This window comes from Scyliorhinus torazame, chromosome 13 (assembly GCF_047496885.1).
Source record: "Scyliorhinus torazame isolate Kashiwa2021f chromosome 13, sScyTor2.1, whole genome shotgun sequence".
Lineage (NCBI taxonomy): Eukaryota > Metazoa > Chordata > Chondrichthyes > Carcharhiniformes > Scyliorhinidae > Scyliorhinus > Scyliorhinus torazame.
The window spans coordinates 16,101,703-16,120,527 of record NC_092719.1 but is presented as its reverse complement, the minus strand read 5'-3'; positions in this window follow the sequence as shown (position 1 = coordinate 16,120,527).

The window sequence follows — 18,825 nt, the reverse complement described above, 5'->3', positions numbered from 1 at the left end:
TGGCGCCGTGGTGTACTCATAAAGCAATAAGAACAACCCCCCAACCCTGTATCCGGGCCGAAGCTATGGGTGGATTTGCCTCCTCTTCCTCGAATAAACCCAACAGTGGCTTCTGGTGTTACTAAAGTGAAATTTGTTCCATACCGATATTGGTGGAACTTCACGATGCCACAGTTGACAGCGAGGCCCCCTCACTCGATTTGTGAATAGTTCTTTGCCCCGCCTGTAAGGGTCCTCGATGCATATCCCACAGGTCTCTCCAACCCATAATCCATTATGTAGGATAAAACTGCCCCCATGCCGCATGGGGGTGCATCGCCTGTTAGTATTATCCTCTTAGTGGGGTCTGTGATCAATGTCAGAACTTTTATACACATACATTGTATCATGTATCTGTTGCAGTAAGGTTATTAAAAGAACTGAGGTTAAGGTATCCAGGTTATACACCTGCTGAAACTGTGATTAAGGGATTAACAGCTAGGCAGACTGGGATGTCACTCATGGGAGGGGCTGGGTCTGTTTTCTGGTTTCACTTTCAGCCCTGCCCTGTGTCTGTTGCTTATAGTTTCATTGATCAGAATTCTGCTCTGGTTTCTGAGGAAAGGAGTTGTGTTTCTCAGACTGATTTCTGAAAGCTTCTCTGCCAAGGACATTGCGCACAAAGCTGTAAGCCATTGAGTGTTAACGGTATTCATAAGCAGCATTTGACCTGTGTATGGATTTTGCTGAACTGAAATTTTAGAAGTAGATGGGAAAATAGGCACAAAGACCTTGGGCTGGATTCCCCAATTTTGAGGCTATGTCCTCACGCTGGCGTGGGAGCGGTGGCGTTTTACGACAGAAAAAATGGAGGAAACAGCCACCGATTCTCCATTTTGCTGGGGGCTAGCATCAAGGCAGCGTAGATCACCCAGCTCTTGCTGCCGATACGGAGAATTGCCGGGTTTGTGGCCGTCCATGCGCACGGCGGGGCCTGCAGCAGCCGTGCCGTGCAACATGGCGTCGGCCGCGCGCTGACCCGGCCTGCCAAATAGTCCCTCCCCTTTGGCCAGCTCGCAAGCCCCGAACCACCCCCCAACAGTGCCCCCAGCCCCTGCCAAAGTCCCCCCTGCCCGCGGATCGGCCCTCCCCCGACTGTGGCGACGCTGGACTGAGTCCGCAGCCGCTACACCGAGTTCCCGACGGATGAGACCACACGCAACCGACGCAGAACTCGGCCGGTCGGGGGCGGAGCATCGGGGGGTGAGCTTCAGGCAATGTCCTGAGGCCGTTGATATGGCACGCGCCGTACTCGGAGAGTACGCCGCTTTGGAGGGGGGCGGCGCATCACGAAAGCAGCCCCCCGCCCCCGATTCGGTCGTGAACGGGGATTCTCCGGCCGAACACGATTTCGATGTCGGCGAGCGGAGAATCCCACCCCTTTTTTTGTAAGAACTATTTAACTGTTTCTTGGAAAGCTTTTTTTTTCTTGCATGTTAACATGGTTAATCTTGTGTTAATAATAAAGTTTGTTTTAATATTAAAGGGCCCTCGTTTGTCAGTGGAATCACTCCTGGAGAGAAGTATGCTTTCCTCACAGTTTACAACCTGAAAAATTGTTGGGCTCTGTTCCGGTTTTCTGATATAAATTGGGGTCTGGTCCGATACCGTAACAGGCCACAGCAAACACAATGTCTGCAACAACCGCTTGACCTGGCCAAGTGCCTCATTTTCTGGCACCTTCCAGACCCATCTCTGGTGTTTCGTTAATAATACATGTCATGGAGCTAACATTGTTGACAGGTTTGGGAGGAACCGCCCAGAACAGTTAACCATCCCCAAAAACAATTTGAGTTCTGATGTATTCCTAGGGGGCTGGTGCCTCCTTGATTGCTTTCACCTTGTCCTCCATGGGGTGCAACCACTGTCCGTCCACCCAATAACCCAGATAAGGAACCTCATTAGCCTGGAAGGTGCACTTCTCTCTCTTGAGGGGGTCTCGTGCTTCCTGGAATCTCCTGAATACTTCCTTCAAAATCAACAAGTACTCTTCTTTTGTCAATTTTGGATATGGAGTATTTGTCCAGCTTCGTGGACTAATTCACTATCTGCTTCTAATCCCCACAGATGCAAATGGTTTTAATTGGTTTCACTACTGGCACAATGGGTGCTGCCCATTTTTCAAATTGCACTGGTTGAATGATGCAGAGACCTTCCAGCCTTTTCAACTCTGTTTCGACCTTCTCCAATAATGCATAGGATGCAGGTCTAGCCTGGAAAAATCTTGGGGTGGCTTCTGGCTTCACATGAATTTTCGCCTCAACTCCTTTTATTTTTCCCAGTTCTTCCTAGAAAATGTCTTGGTTCATGCTGACAATCTTGAGTGGGCCCCCTTCTTTGATTCCAAAAAGTCTCGAGCCAATTTAATTTGATCTCCTGTAACCAGTCACGTCCTATGAAGCTCATTCTCTGACCAGCCACCGCGACTAAAGGCAGCTGGGCGGATTGTTGTCGATAGCTCACCGGGTTCATTATTGTGTCTATTATCTATATGGCCTCCCCTGTACATGTCATCAGCCAGGTCCCAGTGTTGTTGAACCTCAAGGGGTGGACCCTTCTTGAAGGTATCGGTAGGTCTGCACCCTCACCACAGAGACTGCGGCCCCAGTGCCCACCCCATCTCTAACACCCTTCCAATTACCACCAGCCTGTGATCAGGACCATTTTGTCCACTTTTACATTATTGACAGGTATAACTTTCCATTCCGTCTCAGGACCGTCTTCCATACGGTGGGTAGGGGATACATTTGTCCGATTTTTGTTTTTCGTCTATCCTTAGACACACATTTTGTTTTCCTATTGGGGGAGAGTGGGAAGGAAGGGGAAGGATTCCCAGGCCGACTGTCATCCCATTGAATGGCATCATAAATGTTCCTTCCATAGCCAACAAGACCAGGGGCGTCATTCTCCGACCCCCCAAAGGGTCGGAGAATGGCCGTTGGCCGCCGTGAATCCCACCCCCGCCCCCGCCGAAGTCTCCGAAGGGAGAAAAGTCGGCGGGGCGTTAATGTCGCCGCTGCCGCGGAGAATGTCACGGGTCTGCGCAAGGCAGCCGATTTTCGGCCTGCCGATATTCTCCCTTCCGGATGGGCCGAAGTCCCGTCGACGTGATGACCGTTCACGTCGACGTAAATTAAACTTCCTTTTCATCGGCGTGACCCGGTGCTCCAGGCTCACGCCGACCAGCGTGGAGGTGAGTGACGGCCTGGGGGGTTGGCTCTGGGCAGGCAATGGCGTGGCCGCAGTCTGAATGCGTGAGGAGAGGTGTGTCTCGGGTTGTGTGTGTGTGTGTGCGGCGGGGGGGGGGGGGTGGTTAGAGTAGGCTGGGCTCCGGGGGAGTGCCGGGAGGGGGTCCGTGCCGGGGTGGAGGTTGGGGGGGGGGTCCGTGCCGGGGTGGAGGTTGGGGGGGGTCCGTGCCGGGGTGGAGGTTGGGGGGGGTCCGTGCCGGGGTGGAGGTTGGGGAGGGGTCCGTGCTGGGGTGGAGGTTGGGGGGGGGTCCGTACCGGGGTGGAGGTTGGGGAGGTCCGTGCCAGGGTGGAGGTTGGGGGTTGGGGGGGGATCCGTGCTGGGGTGGAGGTTGGGGGGGGTCCGTGCCGTGCCGGGGTGGAGGTTGGGGGTTCGGGGGGGTCCGTGCTGGGGTGGAGGTTGGGGGGGGTCCGTGCCGGGGTGGAGGTTGGGGGAGGTCCGTGCCGTGCCGGGGTGGAGGTTGGGGGGGGGTCCGTGCTGGGGTGGAGGTTGGGGGGGGTCCGTGCCGTGCCGGGGTGGAGGTTGGGGTTGGGGGGGTCCGTGCTGGGGTGGAGGTTGGGGGGGGGGGTCCGTGCCGGGGTGGAGTTTGGGGGGGGGGTCCGTGCCGGGGTGGAGGTTGGGGGTTGGGGGGGTCCGTGCTGGAGTGGAGGTTGGGGGGGGGGGTCCGTGCCGCGCCGGGGTGGAGGTTGGGGGGGGTCCGTGCTGTGCCGGGGTGGAGGTTGGGGGTTGGGGGGGGTCCGTGCTGGGGTGGAGGTTGGGGGGGGGTCCGTGCCGGGGTGGAGGTTGAGGGGGGGGTCCGTGCCGTGCCGGGGTGGAGGTTGGGGGGGGGGGTCCGTGCTGGGGTGGAGGTTGGGGGGGGTCCGTGCCGTGCCGGGTGTGGAGGTTGGGGGTTGGGGGGGTTCCGTGCTGGGGTGGAGGTTGGGGGGGTCCGTGCTGGGGTGGAGGTTGGGGGGGGGGTCCGTGCCGGGGTGGAGGTTGGGGGGGGTCCGTGCCGTGCCGGGCTGGAGGTTGGGGGTTGGGGGGGGTCCGTGCTGGGGTGGAGGTTGGGGGGGGGGGTCCGTGCCGAGGAGGGGGATGGGAGGGCAAGTGAGTTGGTCCACCTGGCCAGGTGCCAGCCTCCAACAGTTGGACCCATGCAGTCCATGCCACCTGGCTGGAGGGAGGAGGGGATATGGGCAATGATAACATGTCGTCGTTCCCCTCCCCCCCCCACCAGGCCGTCATGTTTTCAGATCAGCCAGCGATGTTGGCCGCCGTGGTGGCAGCCGCTCATGTCTATGTTGCCCTGGATGAGGAGGAGGAGCGTGCCAGAGAGGCGGCGCAGGCTGCCGCAGAGGGGCAGGCGGCAGCCGCCCAGGCTGGAGGGACACCTGACCGACAGGACGAGAAGGGGGAGGAGGACGTCGCGGCCCCATGGCAACGAAGGCACCCGAGGGCGCCCTGTGTGTACCGGCCCCGGCAGTCATACCAGGACCTCACGGACCGGGAATGCAGGAGGAGACTCCGGATGAGCCGGGAAACCGTGGCACACATCTGCCACCTGCTGGCACACCTGTCACCGCGTGGCACTGGCGGGGGACACCCTCTCCCCGTGTCCGTCAAGGTTACGGTGGCCCTGAACATTTATGCAACGGGGTCATTCCAGGCACCGAGTGGGGACCTGTCCGGCATATCGCAGACATCGGTGCACCGGTGCATCCGGGCAGTGACAGATGCCCTATATGCCATGGCGCACCGCTACATCCGCTTCCCCGTGGACCGGGACAGCCAAGATGCCCGGGCCGTGGGCTTCTCTGCCGTGGCCGGGTTCCCCATGGTCCAGGGCGCGATCGATGGGATGCACGTCGCCGTGCGGCCACCTGCAGATAACAGGGCCGTGTTCACTAATAGGAAGGGGACCTATTCGATGAACGTACAGGTGGTCTGCGACCACCGCATGATGATCCTGCACATCTGCGCCCGTCACCCAGGCAGTGTACATGTCTCATTCGTGTTGTCGCGGTCATCCATCCCCGGCATGTACGAGGGACGCCATCCCCGGCTGAGGGGCTGGTTGCTGGGCGACAGGGGCTACCCATTGCGATCGTGGCTGATGACGCCTATACGGAGGCCACGCAATGAGGCGGAGAACCGCTACAATGATGCCCATGTAGCGACAAGGGGAGTGATCGAGAGGTGCTTTGGCGTGCTGAAGATGCGTTTCAGGTGCCTGGACCTCTCTGGGGGCGCCCTCCAGTATCGGTCAGATAGGGTCGGCCGCATCTTTGTGGTGTGCTGCGTCCTGCACAACATAGTCCAGCAGAGGGGCGATGTGCCGCAGGCAGAGGAGGGCGGAGTGGAGGAGCAGCAGGAAGAGGACCAGTCCTCCCAGATGAGGGGGATGGGGGCAATGGTCAGGGCAGACGGGGTAGACACAGGCGGGTGGCTGTCCACCGTTACCGGCTGGCCCAGCGAGCACGGGACAGACTGATAGACGCCCGCTTCACTGACTAGATGGGCATGGGAATCGGGTAGTATGGCCACAGACCGCACACCATGGCAACAGCCGACCACCCACACCCCCCACCCATCCACCCACCCAGCACCCTCACCCCCCTCCCCAACCCCACCCACCACACCCGCATGCACCCCCCCCCCCCATTGCCGATCCACCTGCGGCACAACGGGCCAGGCTCACACAGTTGCGGGTGGACGCATGTCTATCGCAGGCCATGGAGGATGATGACAACCCGCCCTGCGATGAGCTCCTGGCTCTACATCGTTGGACTATGTCTGACCCATGGCCACAGTACCACCATCCACCCGGACCATCCCTGCATGCGGCTGTGACACTGCAGCGCACGGTCCCGTCCTCTGCCCGGGGGATGTTGATGGCGGCCCAGGGGGAAGGGGGCAGACTCACCTGGGGCTGAGGTAAGACCACCCCTCACACACACACTTGCACTCAACGTACATGACACCCCCGCACACTTTGGACAGAGCACAAAGGCAGCTTCGGTAGGTGTAACATTGACTTTAATAACCAAAGGAGTTCATGCACGTGCCCTAGCCCCTAAAACTCATCTGTGCCCTGCACCCGTGCCAACTTACTCAGTGTCTAATTGTTTGGCCTTACGGGCCCTTTGACTACGTCTACGTGGTTCCCAGACGGTACAGCAGAACTGGAGGTGGACTCCTGGGATTCCTGCCCTCTGACACTGGATCCCTTTGGCAGCCGTTTCCTGGGGCGTCCTGGCCTAGATGGGCCAGGCTGCGGCCCGGGCGACTGGGATGGCGAGCTGCCAGCCTGTCCTGCCCGTTGCCCACCCGATGCACCTGGGATGGAAGGGGGGGAGTCCGAGGTGTCGCGGTGGACCGGGACCTCCCCTACAGAGGGAGCCGGGACGGACCACACCACCTCCTCCTCCCTCGGGGTGCCCAATGGCCCCCAGGCCTCTACATGGGTGGGGGATGCGAACGGACTGGCCATCCGACGCCCCCCCGACATCTGGCGCTGCCAGTCCTGGAGGCCCATGCTGGTATCGACAGGGGTCTGCAGGTTTGCAGCCATGGAGCCCAGGGGGTTGGCAAACCCTGCCTGTGACAGTGCGACGCCGGCTCGCACATGGCCACTGGCGCCGATGCCCTCAGCGATGGCCTGCAGAGACTGGGCCATGGCCTGCAGAGACTGGGCCATGGCCTGCTGAGACTGGGCTATGGCGTTGAGCGCCTCTGCCATCTGGCGCTGGCACTGGCTCATGGTCTCCTGTGAGAGGGCAGCCATTTCCTGGGCCACAGACGCCGCCTGCACGGAAGGCCCCAGGCCTCGCAAACCGTTCCCCATGTCTGACACCGTCGCACCCATTGCCTCCACCGCGGACGCCACCCGTGCGGTGTCGGCCTGGGTGGCACGCATGACCGGCACCACTCCCAGCTACTGGACGCGGGTGGACTCCTCCACCTGCGACCGCAGCCGCCACAAGCCGCCCGTCACCCTCTTCGCTCGTCTCCGGGTCGGTGGTTGCATCGGATCTATGTGTGGGTGTGGTAACTGCAGGAACCCGGGATCCATCTGGGCGGCAGATGTTCGCTTGGGCTGGGCTGCCCTCCGACCGCCCGGTCCCTCTTCTGCTCCTACCTCCACCTGCTGTACCGGGACGGCTGTGTTGTGCGCACCAGTGAGTGTACCAGACGCCTCATCATTAAAGTGCCCAACCGTGTTGAGTGTTTCTGCGATGGTGGAGGGTGTTGGTGACAGCAGTGGCGTTGTGTCGTGCTCTTCGTCCCACTCTGAGTCCATGGCACTTCTGAGTCACTGTCCGGTATTTCGTCTTCCTGGGTAGTGCTGTCCCGGGTAGGGGTGTCCTGGGTAGTGGTGTCCTGGGTAGTGGTGTCCTGGGTAGTGGTGTCCTGGGTAGTGGTGTCCTGGCTCGGATGTGACGGGGGCCTGTGGCTGCCCCCCTCGTCGCTGGGTGGTCGCTCCCGCACGTGACGGGGGTGTCGTCTCCCTGTTGCTCCAGGTCTCTCCGTCTCCCGTGGTGTGCGAGGGGCATCCTGCGGGCGTCGCATGCTGGAGGGTCCGGGTCTCTCCGTCTCCCGTGGTCTCCGAGGGGCATCCTGCGGGCGTCGCATGCTGGAGGGTCCGGGTCTCTCCGTCTCCCGTGGTCTCCGAGGGGCATCCTGCGGGCGTCGCATGCTGGAGGGTGCGGGTCTCTCCGTCTCCTGTGGTCTCCGAGGGGCATCCTGCGGGCGTCGCATGCTGGAGGGTGCGGGTCTCTCCGTCTCCTGTGGTCTCCGAGGGACATCCTGCGGGCGTCGCATGCTGGAGGGTGCGGTTCTCTCCGTCTCCTGTGGTCTCCGAGGGGCATCCTGCGGGCGTCGCATGCTGTAGGGTGCGGGTCTCTCCGTCTCCTGTGGTCTCCGAGGGGCATCCTGCGGGCGTCGCATGCTGGAGGGTGCGGGTCTCTCCGTCTCCTGTGGTCTCCGAGGGGCATCCTGCGGGCGTCGCATACTGGAGGGTGCGGGTCTCTCCGTCTCCTGTGGTCTCTGAGGGGCATCCTGCGGGCATCGCATGCTGGAGGGTGCGGGTCTCTCCGTCTCCTGTGGTCTCCGAGGGGCATCCTGCGGGCGGTCTGCATCTGCGGGGATGGGTGCCTGGACGTTTGGTCCTGCGATACACAATGAAGCATGCATGGTTAGACATCAGGCAGTGATCAGGTGATACGGGGGAGGGGGATATAGGGGAGGGGGGATATGGGGACGGGCTGTCGGTGGCTCACTCGCTAGTACGCCCCCGACCTCTGCATCAGCAACCTCCCGGTCCTCAGGTCCGCCAGCCAGTTCCAGGGCCCTTTCCTCGTGTACGGTCAGTGGCCTCTCATCGGCGGGCCCTCCTCCAGTCCTCACATGCTCCCTATTGTTGTGTGCACGCTGCTCCTGTGGGGGGGGGGGGGGGAGGGGGCAGGGGTAAAAGGCAACAGTGTTAGGCAGGTATATGAATGCACGCCATCGGTTGCGCGTGCATTGCAGAGGTTAAGGTTAGGGCTGGATTCACTTGGGGATATGGGGGGATATGGGGGAGGGGGGGATATGGGGAGGGGGGATATGGGGGATATGGGGGAGGGGGGATATGGGGGAGGGGGGATATGGGGGAGGGGGGATATGGGGGATATGGGGGAGGGGGGATATGGGGAGGGGGGATATGGGGGATATGGGGGAGGGGAGGATATGGGGGAGGGGTGATATGGGGGAGGGGGGATATGGGGGAGGGGGTATATGGGGGAGGGGGGGATATGGGGGAGGCTCACCCTGCCTGCTCTGACGAGGTCGTTCACCTTCTTGTGGCACTGGGTGCCTGTCCGTGGTGTCAGGGCCACAGCGGTGACGGCCTCTGCCACTTCCCTCCACAGACGCCGGCTGTGGCGTGGGGCAACTCTGCGGCCGTGCCCGGGTACAGGGCGTCCCTCCTCTGCTCCACCGCGTCCAGGAGCGCCTCCACATCGCGTGACTCGAACCTCGGGGCTGAGCGACGGCCAGCCATCCAGTCGGGTGTTGCGGTCGGGTGTTGCGGTCGGGTGGGGGGGAGCAGCGCGGCCTTATGAGCCGTCACGCCGTGCAGCGCGTATGACGCTGCACGGCATGAACCACTGCGCAAGCGCGGATCCCGTTACGTCGCTGCTAGCGCATTTCCGGCCGGAGACTATCGACCCATTTTTCCGACGTGACGCAAGTCGGATTTGCGCCGTTTTTTGCGCCGATCGGCGGACTTTCCGCTGATAACGGAGAATTTCGCCCCAGAAGTGGGACTTGAGCCGAGAACCTCCAGCCCAGAGGTAGAGACGCTATATTGCAAGACCTGCATGTTGTCTGATTATGCTTCTGTGAAATGCATGTTTTTTTACAATGTTAAGCTTGCTATAGAAATGCAAGAAATTGTTGTTCTAGGCTGCTGTCTGCCACTCAGATTGGCGGCAGCCCCAAGCCAGGTCACATTATCATGGAGATCCATGGCAAGATTGACATTTCCATCTTCGGCATGCAGATACGCAGTGCAGTTTGCCACCCTTATGGCCTGAACCACCCACCAATTTCACCAAATAACCTTGGGCCAAAGTTTATGCCCTGGTTGCCAGCAGTTCCTGCTGGAATATTTTGGGTGGGGATGCTATTTGAGGATGGGATACAGCTTTGCTGTGATGGACAAACTACCTACTGTCAATCACCGGCAAGGTTTACATGTGAGAAATGGTCACCAGTGTGCAAAACTAGAGATTTCTTTGCACCCTTGGGACGATGCCCTCACAGGACACAGTGAAGTATGGTTCAGCTTTCGGACAACTGCCTCACACTGTGCATCCACCTGAAAACGGGGTTATGTCCCCACACCGGCTTGAAAACTGGCGCTAATGACTCCGGCATCAATGGCCCCCGAAAGTGAGGGATTCTCACCTTTCTAGGGGGCTAGGTTGCCACCGGAGTCGTCCCCGCAGCTCCAGCCGGCGGGGAACGGCCTGCGCATGCGCGGAACGGCATGCGCGGAATAGCTGAGGACGAGGCCGCAATTTTCAGGCCGAGCTTTGAGCAACTAAACAGGCCTCACAATCCGGCTCGGAGCAAGATACATTGCAGAGTGAGGGAGCGGAAGGGTCACAATCTCCCAGGGTGAAGGTCACTCCTCCGACTCTGTGGCCCACAGAATTTATTCAACACTCACCTCTGCCGGGCCTTTTGGAAGCCATCATCCAGGGATTTGGTCAGAGCCTGCATTGCATTGTTCCTGACTAAATCAGCATAGATAGGACCATCTATCTGCATTAACCTGCACGGGACCTACGGAGGCGGATCAATCAGTCTCCCCATGAGTTGAGTCTCCCCGTTGAGGGCGGTGGCCCCATCAGCAGAGCAATGGACACTGTGTATAAAAGCTCGGCCTGAGTGGGAGCCAAGCAGAGTCGTCGCGACTGCGACCTGTGTACGTTGTGTAAATATTCACTTCAATAATAAACAACCTGTGTGGCGTTCTTTGTGTTGCTCATTTAGGATGATTGGCGTTGTGTTCCACAAAGACCACAAAATAGCTTTTACTTAAACAAAGCTATGATTTTATTTACACTACTGAACTGGGTTTCGACACTTAGTGCTTTCGAACAGAGAATTGGTCAATAACATCTAACTACACTCACCTACTGCTAATCTCACTAACTGGTATAAACTATCATCTAAACTTCTCACACTATCTGCTCTGATGACCTTCACTAGCTGTCTCCTGCATACACTCATCCCCTAAGGTCTAGCATCACTGCCTTATATAGTAGTCTCTGCAGCTCCCTCTAATGTCTATTCATGATAGTACATTAACCCTTGTCATGCTGATAGCTATGATAATACCACAACCTGTTTCTTAATGCTTCTCGTGTGGACTCCTCTGTAGCCTCAACACATCAGACACCGATTTCCACATTGTAAACAGCTCCATCATCTGAATCTGTCAAATAATTTGGCCAGATGACCGGTGTTAGGCCCCTTTCGAATGGGAGCAGTGTTTCCTCGGCAACGTGCTTGGAAAGGTCATTTCGAGGTCACTTATCGTCAGGCAACATCAGTGAAAATCTCTTTTTTGGGGAGGGAAGGAAAGGTTATTATCGATCCAGATCCAGAAATGTTTCCGCCCAGAAAGTACCGGCCCCACTCAAACGTCCGATGATTTTAATCAGACAGGCGCTCACCTAGATGGAAAATGGAGGCATTACTCTGCATGGCCACTCCGCAATAAACTCCCTTAATCTACACACCTACAAGCACTGAATGCGCTAACAAGCACGGTTTGGGATTTATTTCAATTACCGTTCGGAAGCACAGATCCTTGGGTTTCGCAGAGAATGCTTGACTCAGCAACTTAGGCTGACGCAGGAAAATAATCTGAAATCATTCAGCTCTCTGCCACTGGAGCAATAGGCAGCGAGGCACCAAGAAGATGATAATGAAAGTGCAGCAGCGGAGTTTAGTGTCCTGCCATTTATCAGCACCTGCTTGATGTGTCAAAAAATCTGCTGAGGGCGAAAGACGGAATCTGAGCATATTAATTATGATTTATTTCGGACACCGTCAGCTCCGTAAGAAGAAACAGCAGCACTAAAAGAGACCCAGGTCTCTGCCCCCCGTTCAGCAGCTACCAGCTTACCTCACACAAGATAAAAGGCAAATTACTGCTGGAATCTGAAACAGAAACCGGAAAACGCGGGACAGTCTCATCAGGGCGGGTGTGAGGTGGATGAGATGGGTAGGTGGGTGAATGGGCAGTTCGGTTGCCGGGGCGGTGAGGGGTGATTTGGTTGGGGGGTGGGGGCGGGGGGCAGTCACTCTCACCTCAGCTCAATCCACACTTTTGTCCGTGCTTGGACCATGGCTGTGATGGGGTTTGGAGTCGCGTTGCCCTGGCAGAACCCAAACCCGGTCTCGACGAGCAGATTATTGCTGAGTAAGTGCCACGTGATAGCACCATCTTCCATCTCTTTGCTGACGATTGAGAGTAGCCTGACTGGGCAGGATTGGATTTTTCCTGCTTTTTCTGAACTGGCCATGTCAGGCAATTTTCCTCGTTGTGTAGATATCATTGTTGCAGCTGTTAAGGAGTAACATGGCGAGAGGCACAGCTAATTTGGGAGCACAAGTCTTTGGTACGACACTTTGGAGGCGAATGGGTGCATGAATTCACGGACTGGCCGGCATGCTGACCTTCGCCCCCTTTTCCGGGAGTCTGGATTGGGGCTGGGATGGATACCCCTCTGCAAAAGCCTATTGGCCAATTCAGATACGTTAATGGCCAAGTCGGGCCAATTATCAGAGGCAGACTGGAATTTTCAGTCCCTCAGCAACTTTCTCAGGGGTTTGAGGCCCTCCTCAACCAGCTGGTCACAACTGTGGCTCTGGTCAGACCCCATTTGGAATATTGTGAGCGGGTTTGGGCCCCGTATCTGAGGAAGGGTGTGCCGGACCTCGGAGAGGGTCCAGAGGAGGTTCACAAGAATGATCCCGACAATGAAAGGCTTGTCGCATGAGGAGTGGTTGAGGACTCTGGGTCTGTGTTCCTTGGAGTTTGGAAGAATGAGAGGGGATCTCATTGAAACTTAAGAATACTGAGAGGCCTGGATAGAGTGGACGTGGAGGGGATGTTTTCACTAGTAGGAAAAACTAGAACCCGAGGACACCGCCTCAGACTAAAAGGACGATCCTTTAAAACTGAGATGAGGAGGAATTTCTTCAGCCAGAGGGTGGTGAATCTGTGGAACTCTTTGCCACCGAAGGCTATGGAGGCCAAATCACTGAGTGTCTTTAAGACAGAGATAGATAGGTTCTTGATTAATAAGGGGATCAGGGGTTATGGGGAGAAGGCAGGAGAATGGGGGTGAGAAAAATATCAGACATCATCGATTAGTGGAGCAGACTCGATGGGCCGAGTGGCCTAATTCTGCTCCTATATCTTATGGCCTTATGGTGACTGTAGGTTGTGCAATGAAATAATTCCCCATCCACTATGATGGGCCAGCAACTTAGATTATTCTGAACTGAAAGCATTTGAAAGCACTGAACTGAGATATGGAGGTACCCTCGCTCTCCCATACCATCTTTAGTAGCTTGAGGAAGCAGGTGAAAATTGAACATTGATTTATTTTAACTATATACAAATTTCTACATAAAGCAGTATCTCGCTCCCAGTACAATGCTTGCTGGGAGCACCCGTCTGTCTAGGCCTTGCTTTTGGCAAGCTTTTATTTCGAGCCCCCGGCGGGTGGCTTCCACTCGCCCCTGAGAAGCTCGGACTCCACGAATTTCACGGGAAGATCAGTCATTGCTTCTCCATGGCCCTCGTGGGGGTTACGACGCCATCAACGGTAAGCTGCAGTTTCTACCGCACTGGAAGGCCTCCAACTGCGAGAGCCCGCTTACCACCCTTCCTTGGACAGCGGCCCCGCCTCTGGCTGCTAATTGGCCATTTCAGAGAAACTCACTGTGTGGCGTGGCTGTCCCCATCACTGTGTGGCGTCAGGACCCCAACTTAACCCTGAAATTGGGGTCCCGACCCATAATCCAAAACCCTGGCCCAAAGTTTTAACACTGAACGAGGAAACTTCCAATTATGACCGACAAGCCTACATTGAAATGTATGCTTCTGGAACAACTTTTCTTTCTATGCTGATCAGTTTCCTTCGAAAAGCTGTTAACATCTTACTGAAGTGATTTATTCTGCTGGCAGCTCCTCTCAATCACCATGAATGCTGGTTGGTTGATTCTGATTTGTGTGAAATTGACCTTAAAATTGACAAACAGGTCATCAGGAGAGGAACACCGCACTGCCTAACTGTTAGATCCAAGTGGCATGCAACAATTTGGATGAGAAGTAATCAAGAATGACAACACCCCTACACGGAGAACAAGAAAAACATCAAGAAAAAGATTCCCAATTGGATCCTATTTAGAAAACTTCTTGATGACGAGGCTGGGGAGCAAGTGATGGAAAATGGGATCAGAACAGATAGGTGCTTGATAACCAGCACAGACTCGATGGGCTGAAGGCCCTCTTTCTGTGTTGTGCGACGTTACTCGGGCAATTTTCAACCCACGTTAGTTGTCAGCGAGAACGGCGACGGGGGTGCAAAATGCAGGAAGAATCAGGAAATGTGCTCCTCGTAGGCAAGATCGCATTTCCAGATTTTCCAGGCCTCGGGCCAGTGACATAACGGGAATCCCCCACGGAAGGACGGGGGCCTCATTTGAATACATTAGCGTATCATTAGCGAGCCTTCCCACTGGGACTTCCGCCCCTCGTGTTCATCGGGTGTCGGCGCGATTCACAACAGCTGCACCAAAACGAGGACCTGCCGACCTCCCCTCCCAAGGGGATATCAGGTGTGAGGGCTCAGTCTCTAGGGTGCCAGTCGCAGAGGGGGCACCAGAGAGGAAACCCTGGAGGTTCAGTCTTGGCATCTTGGGGGAGGGGTCACTCGCGGGCCTTATGGCCCTTCACAGCTGTCAGCCTCTCGATTTAAAGGGGTCTGGGGGCTTCCCGTGTCCCCCTTGCTGGGCTTGTGGCGATGTCACTGCTGCGGGATTGTCCTGTTAGAATGACAGCTGGAAAATGTGTGGGAGCAGGTAAATCCACAGGGTCAGCACAGGGGGCGACTGCACATTGCAGTCTTTACGTGCATCAGGATGGAGGATATTGGAGGAGGATACGGTGCCCATGGAGGGGATTAAGGCTCAGTGGGAGGAAGAGCTGGGGGTGGTATTGGAGGAGAGATTGTGGTGTGAGGTGCTGCAGAGGATCAATGCCCCGATTTCGGCGTGAGGCTGATGCAGCTGATGGTGGCACAGGGCGCACCTTACAAAATCAAGGATGCGCTGGCTGTTCAAGGAGGTGGAGGATGTCTGTGAGCGATGTGGGAGGGGGGTCCTGCGAATCATGTGCTTATGTTTTGGTCGTGCCCGAAGTTGGAAAGGTTTTGGAGGTCACTTTTCAGCACCATTCCGGGGGTTTTGCATGTTGATGTGGAGCCCAGTCCCCTGGAAGCCATATTCGGGGTATCGGACCAGCCGGAATTGCAGGCGGATGCGGGGGCAGATGTCTTAACCTTCACCTCGCTGATTGTTCGCAGGCGGGTCTTGTTGGGGTGGAGGTCAGCTTCTCCAGCCTGTGCCTCGGTGTGGCGGGGGGGCCTGCTGGAGTTCTTAGCCCTGGAGAAGGTGAAAGTTGCTCTAAGTGGGGGGAGGGGGGGGGGGGGAGGGATTCTACAAAAGTTGGGGTTTGTTCATTCGGCAATTTAGAGAGTTGGTTACTGTTGACGGGAACGGGAGGGGAGGGAGGGTGGGTGGTGGGAGGTTTAATGTTTTGGGTGTGTTTATTGTTGTAAAATGTAAAAAGTTGAAAATATTAAAGAACTTTTTTTTTTTACGAAATCATTCACTTTGGAAAACCACTGATTCACAATACCATGCCACCAAGGGTCGGGAGGCGGCATCATGGGCAGACGCTACGGCAGGAAGCCCATTAATTATATTGAAATGTATGCAAGTTCATGTCACAAGTAGGCTTAACACTGCAATGAAGTTACTGTGAAAATCGCCAGACTCCGACGCCTGTTCGGTAACACAGAGGGAGAATTTAGAATGTCCAATTCACCTAACAGCACGTCTTCCGGGACTTGTGGGAGGAAACCGGAGCACCCGGAGGAAACCCACGCAGACATGGGGAGAACGTGCAGACTCCGCACAGACAGTGACCCAAGCGGGAATCGAACCTGGGACCCTGAGCACTGTGAAGCAACAGTGCTAACCATTGTGCTATCATGCCGCCCGTTAATTACATTACCAAACAAAATTTGACACTGATCTACATGATAAGACATTAGGGCAAATGACCAAAAACCTGGTGATAAAGGAGGTTTTTAAGTCACGTCTTAAAGGAAAAAAGAGAATTTGAGTATTGCCAAAAAAAGAGACATGCCATTGAAGCTTTTCATCATACAAAAACACAATTTATACTTCATGAGAAGAGAGCGTTTATTGTAAGTGGGCTCCGATTGGTAGAGGTATTACCATGGGAATGCAGCATGATAAAGAATTTACAGTGCAGAAGGAGACCATTCAGCCCATCAAGTCTGCACAGGCCCTTGGAAAGAGCACCCTACCCAAGCCCACGCCTCCACCCTATCTCCGTAACCCAGTAACCCCACTTAACCTTTTTGGACACGAAGGGCAATTTATCATGGCCAATCCACCTAACCTGCACATCTTTGGACTGTGGGAGGAAACCGGAGCACCCGGAGGAAACACACGCAGACAAGGGGAGAACGTGTCGATTCCTCGCAGTTTTTCTTTGGGGGGGGGGGTTGTTGTTTTCTTTGGGGGGGGTTTTCAGCTGCCCACCAGATTACTCAACGACTCTCCCTCGGACTGATCTGTTCCCTGTAAGAACACTATTCACGTCGCCCTATGCTGCTCTTGCTCATGTATTTGCTTTGTTTGGCCCCTTGTTCCGCACTGTAACCAATCACTGTTTGTCGATGTACCATTTGTCAATGTTTTCTGTTGATTATTCTTTTGTCTACTATGAATGTGCTGTGTACGTTCCCTTGGCTGCAGAAAAATACTTTTCACTGTACTACGATACATGTGACAATAAATCAAATCAAATCAAAATCAAATCGCCACCTCGGCACCATTGATGCAGACAGGGGTGTATGCGACACTTCGCTTCCTGAAGTCAATGACCAGTTCTTTGGTTTTGCTGACATTGAGGGAGAGATTGTTGTTGTTGCACCACGCCACTAGGTTCTCTATCTCCCTCCTGTACGCTGACTCATCATTGTTCGAGATCTGACCCACTATGGTCGTGTCATCAGCAAACTCAAAGATGTAATTGGAGCCGCATTTTGCCACACAGCCGTGTGTGTATAGGGAGTATAGTATAGTGATAAGTATGCAGCCTTGCAGGGCCCCAGTATTGAGGATTATCTTGGAGGAGGTGTCATTGTTAGTCCTTACTGATTGTGGCCTATGGGTCAGGAAGTCGAGGTAACAGTTGCAGAGGGAGGAGCCAAGCCCTAGGTTTTGGAGATTGGATATGAGCTTGGCTTGAGCCACACTATGAGCCCGACTGATAATCTTAAATTGGTTTTCAGTGTAATTCGTAGCGCAATCAGGGTTGTCAGTAAGTGTTGTCCAGCTGTTGAATCGCATCTACTGTTTTGAGTTTTGCAAGCATGGACTGGACTTTGCTTGTAAACTGCTGGAGGAATGTGCTGTTCGATGCGATCCTCCAATCATTGGAACGTACAGCCTGGCATCACACCAGCATTGAAATTCATATACCACATTGTGCATTTGTCTGATTGGCTTCAGAGCAGAGTTGGTGGAGAGTACTAGTGCTTCGTAACAATGTGTTGCCCAAAATTTTGAGGCACCTTACGTAAATCTGAAATGCAACCGGTTCAGGGCTGAATTGATGGAAGCTTTTAGGATTTGGGGGATTTTAGGTTTCTGCTGGCGGAGGTGTCTGCGACAAGGTAACACAACCTTAAAATCAGAGCCAGACTATGCAGGAGAAGAGTCAGATATACTTCTTCAGGTAAAGAGTGATATAAACGTGGAACAGTCTCCCAGAAAAAGCAATGCTATCAAATAGCCATTTTAAATCTGTGTTCAACAGATTTTTTGCTGGCCAAGAACGGGAAGGTACATGGGAGCCAATGTGAGTAGATGGAGCTAGGATATAGATCAGGCATGATCTCACTGAATCATGAAACATGCTCGAGTATCCAAATGGCCTACTCTTATTCCTGTGTGCGATGGTGCCCAGGACCATTTGGGGGTCCCAGGTTGAAACAGTAGCAGCTGCTCAAAGATAATGGCTCATCCTTGATCAGTTCGTCAATTGTAATTGTATGTGTTTAGATTAGCCACCAGGTGAAACATTTGGTAACGTTTGCAGTGACACAGGATTTTGCTTGGGGCATCCACAAAGCAAACTGCATTCCTGAACTCTGTATGTGTGGCTCAAACTCCTACAACTTTACACCCTACAGGCAACACTCTTAGCAGCTGAGACACGTACGGCTGATGAATTCAACTCCTCAATATTGTGTGGCAGTTCAGTGAAACCCATAGTCCCATATTAATCAGCTCCCCCTGCATTCTAAGATGATACTCTTTGTACAACTTGATTCAGCCTGCACGCTGGGCTGGAGTGGGAATAACCAAAGTCAGATGTTATCTGAAGCAATTTGAACTTAACGCATGTTGAGTTAATTCACATTGACGGTTTTACACCTGCATATCATCACTCCCTTCACCAAACACTTTGATTAGCTTCCAAGGTGGGATTCACATAAGCAGAACTCCAGAAAGGCATCATTACTGATGCAATGCACATGTGGACGTTTTTAATTAACCACAGCATGCTGAATACAGCCCTCGTAATTATTGAAAGCGGACGCACCAACGGGGAACTCCAGCTGCATTTCCTTCACAGAAATCACTGGCTGGATTCTCCCAAAGTGAGACCAT